Source organism: Leucopleurus acutus (genome assembly GCF_964270905.1).
Source record: "Leucopleurus acutus genome assembly, chromosome: 17".
Taxonomy (NCBI): domain Eukaryota; kingdom Metazoa; phylum Chordata; class Mammalia; order Artiodactyla; family Delphinidae; genus Leucopleurus; species Leucopleurus acutus.
Genome location: NC_139159.1, coordinates 64,790,462 through 64,807,983, shown reverse-complemented (window position 1 = coordinate 64,807,983; position 17,522 = coordinate 64,790,462). Strand labels below are relative to the sequence as shown.

The 17,522-nt window shown below is 38.5% G+C and overlaps 1 protein-coding gene across 1 annotated transcript in view; it reads right to left on the bottom strand.

Moving 5' to 3' along the window:
- Positions 1–17,522, bottom strand: part of COLEC10 (collectin subfamily member 10) — a 173,268-nt gene that overhangs the window by 56,698 nt on the left and 99,048 nt on the right. Inside the window, exon 3 of the mRNA XM_082858751.1 lies at positions 9,821–9,916. The gene's annotated coding sequence lies outside the window, so the exon portion shown is untranslated. The remainder of the gene's footprint in view (positions 1–9,820; positions 9,917–17,522) is intronic.

Sequence of the window (17,522 nt, the reverse complement as noted above, 5' to 3'; positions counted from 1 at the left end):
ACAGGAGAGGCTTAGTACAGAAAGAAAACAACACCACTTGGGGGTTTATGTTTAAAAGAGTAAATATATCCTCTATTGCACATTTTTCAGAGAGGAAACTTCTCCATTCCAGCTGATGTGTGGAGTGTTGAAAAACCTGCATCTACATATTATGTATACGTTAGTTCTATAAGGAGACAAAAGTAGATATGCTACTATTAAGAGCTGGCAAGTGAAAGTCCAAATTGTATTTTGAGCCTTAGTCTCTCTACCTTTCTGCTTGCTGATCCCTAGAATTCAACTGAAGCTTTCTTGCAAGTGCACCAAATGCGAGAAAGACTCCCCTATCTTGATCTGGAAGGCTAATGGCTGGATCTGACACAGCATGTGCTGTAACATACTCTTGGTTACTGAGTACACACAGAGGCTTGAGACAGCTGGCCATGGCCACGCTTCTGGCTTGGAGTCACGCCCTGAACTTCCACAGCTGAAATGAGTCCATGCTTTTCTGGCTGCCTGATCCACTACCCATGTGGCAACAGAGCCAAAGTGGTAAACCAGTTTCACCAAGGCTCGGATGTACCCAGAATGTTTACCTTGTACACTAATCCATATACTCTTTTATTTGAAAGTGGCTGCTCCTTTGTGATAATGACGTACTGTCTCTTTTGAGAAAACACCCATTAATACATGTTGATATATATTCCAAAAAAAAAAAAAAAAAACCATTTAGAGTCCAAAGTAGGAGAGCCAGATTACTTAGGAGAGCTAAATCAGCATTTAGGACTTTCCTAAGGGAATGCTCTTCCCAAGACCTCATCATGTTCTTAGCTGAATTGTTGACATGCAAGTTCATGTTGGTTACTTCATACACAAGCTAAAGGTGAGGTAGAAAATTCTATGGTTCAATGTGCGGTGAAGTCATTGACTAACCCATAAGGCCATGGGAAGACAGTCAATGGCTCAGGATCAGGGTTAAATGAAAAGAAATTGATTCCTAAAGAGGCAACAACATGCTGGAACCCATTTTTTATTTGTGTGTTTAGTAAGCAGGTAAACAAAGCAAATACCACATAAAAATCATGAAAGTCTAATTTTAAAATGACAATTGTTTGAAAATCAAGGCATCTTTTTTTCATATTTGGAGAATTCTGACATCTCCAGCTTCAGTTTAGAGATTGGATGTGTTGAGTGAATAGTTTGAACTGTCTATTGTTTCTTTAAGTGACACCATTAAAAGGATGGGTCGGCCACTATAAAATATGGGCAAAGCAACTGTTGAAATAAGATGCAGCCAATATTTACCTGAATGATAAATTCATGTCAAGAATTCCAATTTACTATACATCTATGGACTTACGATACCCATCCTTAATCACACTTTTTCTGAGAGAGCCCATTATAATCTGTACAGGGCCACCAAGGAAGCAAAAGCAAGGATAAAATAAAAAGAGGTTGCTAGGATGAAGGTTGCAGATTCTAAACAAAGATGCGTGACACATGTTGGCTAGGATAAATCTACAAATAGCCTGGGGCCAGACATCAGACATTATTTGAAATGACAAACTTCACGTTAACTAAAAGAAAAAAAAAGATCATAGATGGAGACAGACAGTGGTGCTAAAAGTTATACAACTGCATGATTCATTTCCAGAAGAAATCAATGTTGAGATGACTTTTTTCCTCCTTCAGAACCAATAATGAGCCTCCTATAATTAGGTAAACTTTCTCTGTCCTATCAAAACAAACCGTCAAGCCGCAGAGAGGCCACTGACACATCTACCCTTCAACCAAAGCTATAGTATTTTAATTTAAGTACAATGCAAAGATGCATGAGTCAATCTACCGTAAATTTTCAGCAAATAGTGTGTGTCATTGGAAATAACTTCTGCTTTTCTGAAGACCGTAGATTTATTCTGTAGGAGTTTTAGAAACAAGCAACAATAATTTTAGCAAAAGCAATTCCCTGCGTTCACTAAACCATAACTGTCTGAAACTAGTTATTTCTAGAATTACACAGAACCAAAATAGCAAACATGTAAACAGAGAGCTATGGGTTAGAATTCATCAAATGAGGGGGGAAAAAGTTTTGAATTTTAAGGTATAAAATATCACAGCTGTTAACTATTTATAGTTGCCCAATTTTAATGCACAATTCAAGCACTAATTAAAAACATTCTCCATAAATAGAAAACCAATTTGCTGTGTGTGCAGAGTGAATAATACAATCAACTTTCCCCAGCTATCAATTTTCTCTTCATACAGTCAGTCAAAAAGTAATTGACCTTTTGGACTTCTCATTAAAACTCAGCAATGGAGTCTGGAAAAAATGAGGCTAGGTCTATGCATGCCATCAAATGAGGTTATAGCATATCTAATCTCATCGTTTCAGTTTTGTCTATCGTCATCATGAGTTGCTGGGCTGTGGTCTGAACCAACTGGGGGTAAAAGCAGAGTTGAGCCGATTGGCCATGGCATATTTTATCCATTCCACACGTACAGGCAGAGCCTTAGTTTGCCACTGAGCTAATAAAATAAAAACATGAGACATGCAAGTGACATCTGTCCCAGTCAGGACCCTGGGATGGAGAGATGGGCTCTCACTGTTTCAACCTTATGTTGTTAGGTTGTGTTAAGTTGTATTAAAGTCTAAGGCAAATTCCAGGAGGAGAAGTTCTTTGTGGTTCCCATTTATCCCGCTTTCGGAAATTTCTGAGGACATCTCATTGAGAGCTTGGGACAAATTGGTGATGGTGGAGGTGAGGGTGTGGGTAAGGGTAATACATTTTCCTGGGAAAGGATAAAATCATGGAAGTTAACTAACAAATCCATGGGAGTCTAAAACTGGAGCTGGAAAGAAACAGAGATAGTCTCATTCAATCCTTTTATCTTATAGAACATAAGATCCAGAGATTTAGAGCAACCAGCCTCAAGTCACACTTTGCTGAGACATGAATTTGGGTTTCAACTCCCAGCTGAGTTTTTACAGTCACAGCATAGCCTGACTACTCTTTCATGTACTTTCATGTTGTTTGTTAAAAACAAACAAAAATAAACGAAAATTCTCATTTGAAGACATCTTGCAAAGCCACACATACGTGCTTGGGTCTTTGTGGCAACGGTTAGCTCTACTATGGCCATGGTGTGTGACCTTGCTCATTTTCAAGTACACAGCATCTCCCACCCACACCGCCTTTTTAATCCCAAGCTCTTGTAATAGGTTGTGTGGATTTCCTTATGGGAGGCCAAGTTTTAGAATGGACCTTCAGATTCTTTGCAAGTAAAATGTGGCTCTTTACCTTCAACAAGAAACTTGTGCTTTCATTAAGGTGACCGTATAAATTATCTTCCAAATCACACAATTGTGAGAGCAGATGGGGTAGTACTGATTATTACAACAGGACAACAGGTGCACACTGAACTACTCTTGGCAAACTAGGATATGGGATCTCCCTAGCTTTAGTGTTTCCAGTATCCACAATAGTAAACATTCCCCTGTACAGCTATTTGTTCTACTGTGCATTTTTTAAGGTTTGTTTTTGTTTTCTTACTTTGAAAGGCAGCATTATATAGTGGAAAGGTAGAAAAAAATACAAAGAAGAACATCTGGGGGTCTGAGTCCTACTTCTGTGAGACAAAAAAATCATTGTCCTTTCTTGGATTTAGTATTTGCATCTATTAAAAGATAGAGTTGGGCTAAGTCACTATTAAGTTTTCTTCTAGCCCTAATGGTCTAGGATTTCTTTGCCCCCCAGATTTCCATTTAATGTGTGTGTGTGTGTGTGTGTGTGTGTGTATATACACATATATACATGTCTATATACATATATAAAAATAGAGGTCAGTTATGAAAAGAATATGAAGTTTCAATAAACATTGAATAAGAAAACAACCAGAATTTGAGTCTGGAATACACTGTTGGTAATGTTATCTTTGAAAAAAAAAGCAAAATTGTTTACCTATATTGAAAGTCACACCCAGACACATAATGTCACAGCAACTTGGTAGTTCAGTACAGACAGGAAATGTTTTTTCATGTGTGTTTTTGGCAAAACTCTACAGCTTAGGGTACTGGTGGGTTTTTTTGTTATAACAGAGTCTTTTATGTGGCAAAGTCACATTAGACGCTGTCTGGTTGCTCCTGGTTACGAAGACTTTTCCTATTTGACTCACCTTCAATTTTTAGGCAAATTCTCTGGCTTCCTGCTATTGTTTCTGGTGTCTGCAAGTCCTTGCAATCTTTTATGTGTCTTTTGAGAGGAAAGTCTGGGTGATAAAAGTGTTACATGCCCCGTGTAACTTCAGAGGTGTTAATGATTAAAAGCATAAAAGTGGTTGGATAAGAAGCAGAAACAATTTATCAGAAATTCTAGATACTTATCTAGTTTAATAAATCCCCCATTTAAATTATAAGTGATAAGCCTTATCTACTTTCTGCATATGCTATAGGCACAATTTGGGACAGTGTTTTGTCTTTCCATAATGCTTGTCTGAATTCTAACATTTCAAAACTTCCTTAAGTCATCTTGCTGAGCCAGGGAGACAAATACAAATATGGGTGGTTTCTCTCTTCTGCTATGACTCTTGGTTGTAAATTTTAGGTGCAAGATTGCTTCTTCATTTGATTACTACAATACGTTCCTACCCAAGCTGCAGTATAAGGAATAGTTAAAAAAAAACCAAAAAACCTAAAAAAACAACAGCTTATTGAGCTATGAGCTTAACAATGTGCTAAGCATTTTCTACATACAACCTCAACCAATCCTCAAAATGATCCATTACATAAAATGAGGTTCAAAAAGATCATTTACTCAACCAAGTTTGCACAGCTGATAAGTGGCAAAGCCAGGATTCAAACCCAAGTATATCTGAAATCCAAACCCTGTGTCCTGAACAACTATAGTCTTATCTCAGGGTATATCATGGGGTGACAACTTCCTTCTCTACATTTGCACAAAGTCTTATGTTTTTAACACTCTTACTAGCACATCCATTTAGCTTATTGGTCCTCATAATGTTCTACTAGGGCAGCAGAAAGGGTGGATGTCAGGTTCATTTTATAGATGAGGATGCTCAGAGAGGATGGTCCAGCATCACAAAGCTAGTCATTTGTAGTGCCAGCAAATGAACCTGTGTCTTTGGGCTGCCGCCCTAGTGAAAAGTCCATAAAACCAGAGTTATTTCTTGAAAGACTTTTTAAAAAGTAAGATAAAACCTTAAAGAAACAAAAATTCAAAAGCATAATTAACCAATCATAAATAAGGAACAACTGCCATATTAATCATAAACGCTAGAGGTAACATTTAACAAAATTTGGTTTTTCCTTCTTGCCTATTTCACATCTCAACCAATGTCTGGCCAGTCTGAATTTGTGACAACACCAACAAATGATGGTAGGTAATATAACCCAGACCTCTATGACTCCCTCTGTCTTGTCATGCACCACCTTATATTGACAGTCTGTTTTTCCTACCAAATTCTGATGTTAAGTACAGAAACCATTTCTTATAGGTCTTCCCGTAGAGTGGTTGCTCACTAAAAGTTTCTTGAATAAAAGCAGAAGGTGTTATTGTTAAGACACGTAATAATAACATTTACTGAGTCTTGTTTAATATATACCAGCCACTCTTGTAAGGACTTTAGCTGTATTAAAATATTTAATCCTAAAAGCTATCTTATTTTACCTCAATCTCACAGGTACAGAAAATGAGGTACAATCAATTCAAACAGTTTTCCAGAGTCATAATACAGTAAGAGGCAAGGTAAAACTTTGAACCCACTTAGTACAGTTTAGGAAAATTAAGAGTTCAAACTCATTAGCACTCAGCAATTCTGTTAGGTGGTATTCTTTTAGTCTTGGATCCATTTCATAAAAATATTGAAACTGCATTCCTATAGTGTTTTTCTACTGAATCGATGTATGGAGGAAATGCCATTAAAAAAAAAAAAAAACCTTCAGATTCTCCTGCAAGAATTAAATGGTACTCCATCATTTGGAGATCAGACTGGAAAAAAGAAATGCTGCTCCAGCAGGTTCTCTCCTGAGGATCTGACAACAAGAGCCAGCATTAGGTGGTGGTAGATAATAACATGGGTTTTGGAGGAAGGCAAATAGGTTTGAAACCCAGCTCCATCCACGTTTGGGGCTAAGTTCCCAGAAGTCCACTCTTAGACAAGGATTTGTGTACCTCTTTGTCATGGTGCCAAACTAAAGGTGAAGTTTCACCCGGGTTACGCCCAGGCATAACCCCATATGTTCAGATGTTAGTTCTATTCTATGTGAATTATTCTCCATTTGCTCCTGTTATTTTTTCCTGGGGGACTGTCCTTTATAGACCAGATCACAGTCTCACTTGCCTTATGGCTTCCAGGTTTGAATCTGCCAAATTAGAGAGCGGCACCAGTTGGAGATCAGGAGGTGGGGAGAGAGAAAAGTGGAGGTGTTCCCTCCACACTCCCCCTGCAGGGGCATAGTTTGACAGTGGCTCTTTCTTCTATCAATGGCCACAACTCCCGTTGAATGACCCTCTTGCGTACAGTTAAAACTCTTAGTCTTGTGGATCCCAAAACCCATCTCCCCCTTCTGGTCCTCTGCCTCTGTTGATAGTTCTTGGTGCTTCTCCATCTATTACTGGTTCCTTTAATCCTGCCCACACCTCTCTGTAAGTGGTCCTTTCATCAAATTTTCTTTGCTCAAAGCCTTGAATATACATCTTGCCACTAAGGACTTGACTAGTAAATCTCATATCTGTATGGGTATTCTCGTTATGGATTTAAACAAAGCAGAAAGTCACAGAATACCTGTTTTACTACATGTTTCCCATTGACCTTCCTCTTTCTCCCTACATGCCACTGGACTAGGAGGGATGGGTTTTGCTCTTCTCTTTGTGATAACTACATCCCTTACATCATATCCTGAATTTCATTTCAAATGGTTTAGAATAAAGCACAATTTTCAACCTTCCACCTTGATGTGCCAATGAGATATTAAAGAATTGAGAACAACTTTTTCTCTTTAAAGAATGTCTGCTTTTAGAGAAAGACAAATACCGTATGCTAACACATATATATGGGATGTAAGAAAAAAAAATGTCATGAAGAACCTAGGGGTAAGACAGGAATAAAGACACAGACCTACTAGAGAATGGACTTGAGGATATGGGGAGGGGGAAGGGTAAGCTGTGACAAAGCAAGAGAGAGGCATGGACATATATACGCTACCAAACGTAAGGTAGACAGCTAGTGGGAAGCAGCCGCATAGCACAGGGAGATCAGCTCAGTGCTCTGTGACCACCTAGAGGGGTGGGATAGGGAGGGTGGGAGGGAGACTCAAGAGGGAGGAGATATGGGGATGTAGGTATACGTATAGCTGATTCACTTGTTATAAAGCAGAAACTAACACACCATTGTAGAGCAATTATACTCCAGTAAAGATGTTTAAAAAAAAAAAAAAGTCTGCTTTTAAGACTATAGCCATGCTAGGCGCCCCCAAAAGGAAAACAAAATAATAACTCATTTAAGAGTCAAGCCCAACTAATGATGCCATTGTTGGCTGGTTGGCATCTGCTTTCTTCTTTCTGGTGTTTTATGTCTCATGACTTGGAGTTGTTATAGCCAAACACAATTTACAGGAAGAAAGGAGTAGAATACATCCATTTAATAATTTAATATTATCTCTACTGCTTGGGCCAGAGATACATAATTCCTTTGAGGTCCACTAACCTCACCTCTCATTTTAAAGATACGAAGGTGAATAAAATAGTACCATTCTTACAATAGGCAGAATGTCGGCCCCCAAAGATACCCATGCTCTAATCTTTCAGAATCTATGACTACTTTAGGTTACATGGCAAAGGGGAATGAAGGTGGCAGATGGAATTTAGGTTACTAATCAGCTGAACTTAAAATAAAGGCCTCATCTTGGATTATCTGGATAGTTCAAATGTAATTGCAAGGGTCATTAAAAGTAGAAGAGAGAGGAAGAAGAGAGAGGTGAAGAAATGGCAGCATGAGAGGACTTGGTCCAATGTTGCTGGATTTGAAGATGGAGGAAAGGGCCCCAAACCAAAGCTTCTAGGAGCTGGAAAAGGCAAGAAAACAAAATCTCCCTCAGAGCGTCCAACGTTAAATAACTCCACCAACACCTTGATTTTAGTGCAGTGAGACCCATTTGGGGGCTTCTGACCTCCAGAACTGTGAGATAATAAATGTACATCATCTTAAACTATTAAATTTATGGCAATTTGTTATAGCAGCAGAAGGAAACTATTATCATTCTAAACCAAATACCCTTATGGCTTTAGCTTAGAGTTTTAACTGGTAATTATTTACTTAGCATCTTCTATGGAACACGCACTATGCCAGACACTGGATATATAACAAGAGATAAGACAGCCATAGCTTCTCTCCTCTTAGGTCTTATAGACTGGAGAAAGAGTCAGAAAGTTAAATCACATGTATATGTATAACTGAATCACTTTGCTGTACACCTGAAACCAGCACAACATTGTAAATCAACTGTACTCCAGTATAAAATAAAAATTAAATTAAAAAAAGAAATTTAAATCAGCTTTAACATTGACATAGGGGAAGTGCTATCCAGAGAAGAGCAGTGTGCTATGGATGACCTAGCAGGGGGTGTGACCCTAGGAGGGGTCAGGAAAGCCTTCTGTAGAAGCGACTGTTTCAAGTTGAAAACTGAAGGGTGAGCAGAGGCAACTGACCCTGGGGATGTAAGTGGAATTGGGCGTTGAGGTGGGGCACAATAGATATAAACAGAAGTAAGAGCGTGTTCCAGAATAAAAAAGAAGGCCTTGGTGAAGCCAAGAGAAGGTTCTGCCTGACTGGCATAAAGGCTTAAGAGACAGCATGGTGGGAGAGAGGGCTGCTGACATCAGCAGGGGCAAAGAGACAATGTTATACGTGCCACAGACTGTGAATCCCAAGCCTTCAGAAACAGAATTTGGGTGATATAATTTAATGCTATTAGTAAGACGGCTACTCTTGTGTATATTTAATTTTATGTATATTGTAATTTTCTTTATAAGTTTAATGTATATTATAATTTTATATGTATTGTAATTTTATGTATAATACTTAGACGGTCGTGCAAAATTGCAAAGAACTCAAAGAAAGCTAATGTGGCTGGAGATAAGCAAGAGAGGGAGAGCAGCATTTGAGGGGCAGGGTCTGGTAAGGTTGGGAAACAACTCAGGCGTGTTTATTAAGTCGTGTGGACAGGTTAGCTCAAGAATAAGATATCCATGATTGATCTGAAGATTCACAAAGGTGGATCACAAATTCACGAATGAATGAGAATGAGGGTATAACATTACCATTTCAACACCAACATCCATTCATTGAAATACGCTCTTAAAACGAGTCTAAATACCAGGTTGCAGAGAAAAAGGGGGAGTGAATGTACATAAACCCCTGTGGTATTTTGTTCAGTTGTTCATTTAGTTAAAGTAGTACTAAGATTAAGTCTTCACATCTCCTGGAAAGGGAAGTTTAATGGAAGAATGTTGATTCCCATTATGCCATGCCCTTTTTCTAAAATTACAAGAAGTTTCTTAAATCCCCCATTTAAGTCCACTGCCCCATCCTTTGACTTTAACCAGAGCAAAATTTTTGATATCCTTAAGGGGAAAGAAGGTGATAGAAGAAGGAAAGCTGGTATTTTATCATGTCAGTGAATTTACTGTGTACGTAATCCTATTACATTCTCTCAGCAACTTTAGAGAAGTTGAATAATACTGAAGGTTATCAAGCTAGAAACGGCAAAACTGAGATGTGAGCCCCGCTTGGTCTCATATTAAAACCCAAGTTTATTCTACATTACCGTGTTCGTTTTCAGGCTCTCTATTCAGCAGCAGAAGAGAGTGAGAATCAGCTTTCTTGCTGCATCTCCAAAGTCTAGGGATATGTCCAGAAGAGCCTAGAAAAGGGAAGAAGAATGTTGAACTCCTGAATAAATTCAACTTCTATTTATTGAGCTTCTGTTAAGTGCCAAGATTCACATTGTGGATGAAAAAGACATGATGAAAAAGACAGGGCCCAAACCTTCAGACAGCTAGACAACAAAATTTTGTATTTAGTACAGTTCAATGTGATCATTGCTTTTATGGAATGAGTATCAGTCAGAGAAGGCTTCCAAGAATAATAATCTAGGTGTACACGGGCAAAAGAAGAGAAGTTTCGACCAAGGAAGTTCATACTGTGTATAGACGCTTGAGATGATCAATTTAGGATTCAGAAAACTTTGGGGACTGAGGATCTAATGTAGAGCGTGGTAATTATAGTAACCATGGGAGGTGATGAATTAAGTGTTAATTAATTTGCGGTAATGATGTATCAAATTGTCACATTGTACACTTTAAATACATACAATTTTATTTGTCAGTTTAATCTCAATAAACTTGAAGGGAAAAAAAAAACATTTTGGAGAGAGCAGGAATGGAAACATCCCATCACCTCGAATGCCATTTATATGTCTGTAATTATTCCCATCAACTATGCTTTGTATATGAGTAAAATCCCATACACCTGGGAAGAACCAAGTTAAGTATGATTTCACCTCTAGGGCTGGTGTCTCATGAAAGCACTAGAGCCCAGCCATCCTTCAGAAGATAATTTCCAACAACCAGCAGTGAATAATTCATTAATAATGAAGAACTTGGCTTAAATAACATTATAAAATGTCAAATTCAGAAACAAGAAATTTTTTCTGGCATTTATTTATCCCACAACTAGTTATTAAGTGCTTCATCTGTGTCAGGCACTGTTCTGGGTTCTGCTGAAAGTGTGATGAATAAGTTAGATATGGTCCCTCCCCTTAGACAACTCACAAAATAAAATAATTAGATAATGGAAAAGATACACTTTACCAGAAAAAAATACAGACTTTTCTCCTAGATAGGTATAAAGGTTGTATGGGTCCTTATCTGGTTTGGAATGGGTGATTCTGGAAATCAATGATGATAGAAATCATCTTTGTGTTGGGGTGATATGAATTTTTTTTCCCCTTCAGATCTACTCTTCACCCTTTTCAACTGCCCTATTTGCTGTGTGAAGTTGACCCATATGGACCCCATTGAAGGGGAATATATTTTGGCTTCTGCTTGGCTAAGTCAACGGGAAGCCCCCATGACACTGCAGGGATGGGAACTCTCATGATACCTTGACCTTCAATGTAAGGCTACTGCTCCTCTCAAGGTGAACTTCTCCACGTGACTCCCCTTGAGGTCCAATATCTTCTCTCTCCATTATGGCTCAGAGGTGCTAACAACTCAGCTGCTATTCACCACCTGCAGATTATTGCATGATTCCATGGGTTTCCCCTCTATCCACTTGCATCATTGTAAATAGTCTCTTTGTAAATGACTCATCCTTAAATTATTTCAATTTGAGTGTGTCTTCTGTTCCCCTATGGGACCCTGACTAACACCTTTGCTGTACCCAAGTTTCTATCCTTTATTTACTTATTCTGCTTACATCGATTGACACCACACCTTTAACCTGGTGTAGAGGACAACACTCAGATAGCGACAATAGAATACCTGCCTAAAATAAGCACTCGCACATACTCTTAGTAGGAACTTAATTTATATATATGTCAAAATTTTAAATGCACTTATCCTCTGACCCAGAAATACCATGTAAGGAATTTATCCTGTTCATTACGGTGTTATTTGTAGTAACAAGATACAGAAATCACTGGTTGTATACATTATGGTATATCCAAACAACAGGATGATGTGCAGATGTTAAAAAGAATACAATAGATCTGTATGCAATAATATTGAAAAGTCTCCAAGATATGTTAAGTGAGAAATCAAAGTACTCAATAGTATTTTATATACCTATTTGGGTAAAATATACAATATAGTGGGTCTGCTATATGACTGGGTCTACACATAAAATTTGTTTTTGTTTTCGTATTTTTTGGACATATTAAAAAAAAGAGATTTTGAAAGGGATATGACGAGAGACTAGGGAAGGGAGATTGTTACTTCACATTCTTTTAGCTTTCTGTGTCTGTTTTACTTTTTTTAAAAAAAAATAACATGTGCTTAAATTAATTTTTTTAAATAACATAAAAATAGAAATAGAGATGTAATTTCAACCCCCTGTTTTGCTTAGCTTAATAGAGGAGTTCTGAAATAACAGTCAGAGGAAATAACTCCCTAAAACAAATTTACAAGAAACAATATCAGTACATTAAACAATATCACTTGTGAAACCTGAAAGGGGGGCATTTTACTCCACTTATATCACATGAAAATCTACTGAAACTGACTTCAAAGGCTGAACCACATGTCCTTGACAGCCACCAGGGGCCTGTTAACATAACCTCTGCCTGTTTCCTCTTATTATTTTTGCAGTGCAATTATAACTGAAAGTTCCCAAACCTTGTAATTGTCAACTAACTTTTGGAAAATGCAAATGGTTGACCAAGGATTTAATGGGAAGGCCCCTCCCACCCTCTCTGAACTTCGTGGTGGTCTTTGGGTACAAAATGACCTCGCTGCAGCAATTCTCAAAGATGAGCCAAAGAAGAAAACAGTTGTCTTTTCAGAAAGGGTTTCTCTGTGGACATCAAAGATCGCAGAGAAGAAATCTGTATAATATTATTTCCTTTTCCCGGAATTTACTGGCATCTATCCAAGGTTTTTCACTGAAAATTAACATCCTCCTGTATACAGATAGGTTTGATATCTGAGCTCAACTGGCTTAGCCCATTTTTGTGCAAACGATATTAATATTCTGTCCATGCCTCAGGCACTCTTTTTAAACCAGCACAGTTTCATATCTCTTCTTCCTATTTCTGCTTTTCACAAATAAACACAACCAACCATAGATAGCGGATATTCCCGAAAGTACCAAATAATAGCTAATGCACATACAAAGCATTCTGAGCTTAAATTTCCTTTTAGAAGAATTCAGATCATAAGCATTGTAATTTCTGATAGAAACTTCCATGCACACAAGCGTATTGCATTAAATATTTTCCATTCTTCTTGCTTATTGACACAGCATCTATTGTGATTGTTACTCATATGCTATAAAGAGGCTAAAGAGGCAAAAAGGTGGAAGAAAACATTTTGTAGGTGGTCTTGCTCAATGAACAGGGAATACTATGTTATTTGTATTACTTCTGCTGACTCAAATTATTAGTCTTTGCTATTTTTGAATGATGTGATTAGTTCTCATCTATTGAACTACAGGTAGGCACTGGACTAAGCATATTACATGTATTATTGTATTTCAACTGCATGATAAACTTTGAAATAAAGATTCGATTCCTACTTTACAGATGAGAAATGGAAGTTCAGGAATAGTATCTGGGCTCCACACAGCTAATAAATGGCAGAGCCGGTGTTTGTCTTCAACGTATATGTCTTTTCTTCTAAAGCCCAAGAGTGGGACTAACATCACAGAGCTTTAAATGACCAAAGTGGCCACTATTTTATCTCTAAAGAGAGTGAATTACCCCAAAGCCCCAATAACTTCCCTGCAGCCAAAATGAACCAGCAGGTAATATCCCAATGTAAAAAACCAAAGTTAGACATTTCTGAGATTTTTACCCCCTGATATTTTTCTGTCCCCATCTGCAGCCTGAAAAGACCCTTCTGTGGGTTTTCCTGGAAATATTCAGACTCTCCAAATCTCGACTTAGAAGGGCTTCTAGTCTACCATATTTGGGCAGCAGAACTACAAGGTGAAAGAGAGATGACAAAATTCAAGAGAACACATCACAAAAAGTCCCTTTCTGAATTGTTTTAAAACACAGACAATGGCCAAGAAGACCTTTGTTTATTAAAGAACAAGGTTTTCCTTTTCCAGAGAAACCGCTCTTATTACTTTCTCTATTAAGAAAAGGGCAATACTTAGGCTGAGTACAAAACCATAGCCATGGGCTTCCCTGGTGGCACAGTGGTTGAGAGTCCGCCTGCCGATGCAGGGGACGCGGGTTCGTGCCCCGGTCCAGGAAGATCTCACATGCCGCGGAGCGGCTGGGCCCGTGAGCCATGGCCGCTGAGCCTGCGCGTCTGGAGCCTGTGCTCCGCGACAGGACGGGCCACAACAGTGAGAGGCCCGCGTACTGCAAAAAAAACAAAAACAAACCAACAGAAAAATTCATAGCCATGAGGATCTTGGAGAAGAGCTATAAAAAATGCATGAACTAAACCAAAAGCCACACTGACTGGACAATGGCATGCCTTCCTTTTGGTGATGTGCCTGTCCTCTCAGTAGATTGTGTGGCTCAGTCACCATATCCCTTTGAGCTCAGAGTCACTATCAGAGTGAATACTCCGTTATACAGTCAAAACCACAGAATGGAAAGGTTGAAGGGGCTACAGAGCCTTCAAAAATTTCAACTTTTCCAATTCCTCCCTACCCTAGCAACCCATCCCTCAACGCATATTCTACAGACGAAGGGTGACATGATGCTTGCCTTGCCAATAGATAGCAAAACTAGGACTCTAAACCGAATTTCTGAATTTCCAACCCTCTGCTCATTCCACAACATGGGAGGACTTCACTTTGAACCCTGGTTAACTTCTTAACAGTGGGTGACCAAAGTCTCTAAGTCTCAAATTTCCCCATCTGTAAAATGGGAAGATTAATGGTACTTGCAGGTTAATGCTGTGCTTGATACACAGTAAGTGCCAAGTTAATATGTTATCACCATCATCATCATCGTCATTATTAATACAGTGTTTTCCAAATCAAAGTCTTATTCCCTAAGATGTCATATATATGGGCTTTAAAAATTACATTTAGGGCTTCCTTGGTGGCGCAGTGGTTGAGAATCTGCCTGCCTATGCAGGGGACACAGGTTCGAGCCCTGGTCTGGGAAGATCCCACGTGCCGCAGAGCAACTGGGCCCGTGAGCCACAACTACTGAGCCTGTGCGTCTGGAGCCTGTGCTCCGCAACAAGAGAGGCCGCGATAGTGAGAGGTCCGCGCACCGCGATGAAGAGTGGCCCCCGCTTGCCACAACTAGAGAAAGCCCTTGCACAGAAACGAAGACCCAACACAGCCATAAATAAATAGATAAATAAATTTAAAAATTACATTTACCCTCTATGAATGCTCAATTGTCATTGTAAGTTGAATTAAGGTCAAGTGTAGCATAATACATACATAATACGTAATTCTTCCTCCTATTCACCCTTCTTCTGGATTAACTTCTAACATGATCAAGAGAAAGAACTCTGAATAACCAGGATAAGTGTTTTCAGTAAGACACAGGGGAATGGGGAGGCCCTCTGTATGGTCTGGCCCTTCATGTAATTTACCATCTCCTTCAACTACATGTTCTATGACAGTCATCAGCGTCACTATTCACCAACTGATATGCTTATGTCAGAAATACAGTGATCTTTTTCAACTACTTTTCTACTTTTTCATCCAATGCTTCAAGCTAATCAGTGACTTCAAGCTAATCCTCTAAGTTTTATCACTGTAATCTGTGTGTAATCTACCCCTTCTCTCCATTTTCATCATAATGACATAAATGTTGACTCTCATCATTTATGACTTTAATTATGCAAGAATCTCCGATTACTTCCCCCTCCCCATTTTCCACACTGCCGCCAGAGGTAACATCTAAAGCAAAAATATAAGACTTTTTCTGTTTTGTCAATCAAAATCATTCAGGGGCCCCAACTGTCCACAGAATAAGGCCTAAATTCCTCGACAAGACATACAAGACAAAAAGCCCTCTTCAGCCTCAATTCCCAACAATTTCCACATCAAATTGTATGTCCAGAACATGTTGAAATACTTGTAGTTTCCCAAACACACCAAGATGTCTGGCCTTAATTCTTTCTTCTGATTAAAATGCTCTTCTCATTACACTATCTTGTTTGATGATTAACTTTTATGTATCCTTCAAAACTCAGCTCAGGTTATACCTCCCTGAAAGCAGCCTCCTCTGTATCTAACAGCGCCCTGTTCTCACTTCCCAGGTCTCGTTACTGTGAATTTTATATGCCTCTATTACTGTACTGTTTTGGAATTTTTTACTTGTCTCTTTCCTCCACTAATTGGAACTTTCCTGGCTAGAGGGTAAGTGTTTTCTTCTTATTGGTACCCTCATGTCTATCCTAATACCTGGCAGGGAGTGAGTACTCAAATGATTTGTTTTAATGAATGAGAACCATCTAGACTCGTGATTGATAATCAGTTATTGCCACGTGACATTTCATTTGGTCCACATATTTCAGAGATGGAATGTTGGAGGAAGCACCATGTACCCTTGGTTGTGGAGTGGATTCTCACAACCATGAAACAGGGTGTGCACAACCACAACTCCAGAAACCTTTAATCTGGTCTGGAATATGATGTAACACTGGCACCACCCTACGTCTTTCCTTCCAAAGAATACATTGGACCTTTAAATATGGTTTCCATCTGGGGTGATTAGAACCCAACATGATGTGATGCTCTCTCACAACTTCCATCCCTCCATCCCAGAGTCATCAGTGGAATTTTGAAATCTTCATAGAAAATACAGGATGAATAATTATAAATACTTTTTCACACAATAACTCCAAATTGTAGGTGAGGGGTAGGGTAGTCGTTATCTTTGATATGAAATATGGTTAGTTCCACAGGCATGCATTCACATGTTCAGAGCTTTATGGTAATTTGTTGATGGAAAGCACTACAGTTTCTGAAAAATTTTCAAAACAACAATATGATAAAAGTACTGTTTATGTGCCAAGACTTACTCTAAGCTCATTACACGTATTGACTTATTTGATTCTCCCAACAACCACAATGAGGTAACTACCATTATTCCCTCTCTCTTAGTGATAGAAATTGAGGCTCAGAGATTTGTCTTTGTTCATCTTTTAATTGCTTGTACCTAGTATGGTTAACATTCAGATAATTTTTGAATGAATGAATGAATAAATAAATACCACACTACCATTAGTTAGCCATTGTGATTTTTATTCCTGTCAGCGGAAGGAAAATAATGTTTCTCTACCTCAGATGACACGACCACATATGAATTAACGTTTGAAGTATCTTTCACTTTCTCAAAAAGAAGATTATGAAGCATTCTCATTTTAAAATAGAGATAACAGCTCCTTAAGTTTCTGTGTCATACACTTGGACATTTCACTTTTTCCAAAAGTCTGTCCTTTACACTACTGTGCAATTTCAGTATGATATATGATATGTATCAAACCTTTCCTTAACCATGTATCCAGCAATTAGTCATTTAATGTGCCAGACACTCTCCTAGATGTCAAGGCAACCAAGACGTATACGATAAAGCTCCTCTTAGGAGCTCATAACTAAATGGAGGAGACATGCAGGCAACCACGATAATACTCGTATCTGTTAATACTGAGTACATGCTTAGCGCATTTTGTACACATTTTCTCATTTAATCTTGACAGGGAACTTCCAAGGTAAGCTGAGAAAATCAAGGGTGTAATTGGTCCAAGGTCACTTAACTAATAAAGGCTGAGTTAGGATTTAAACCTAGGACTGTCCAATCTCAGGGCTCACTGTAAGACATT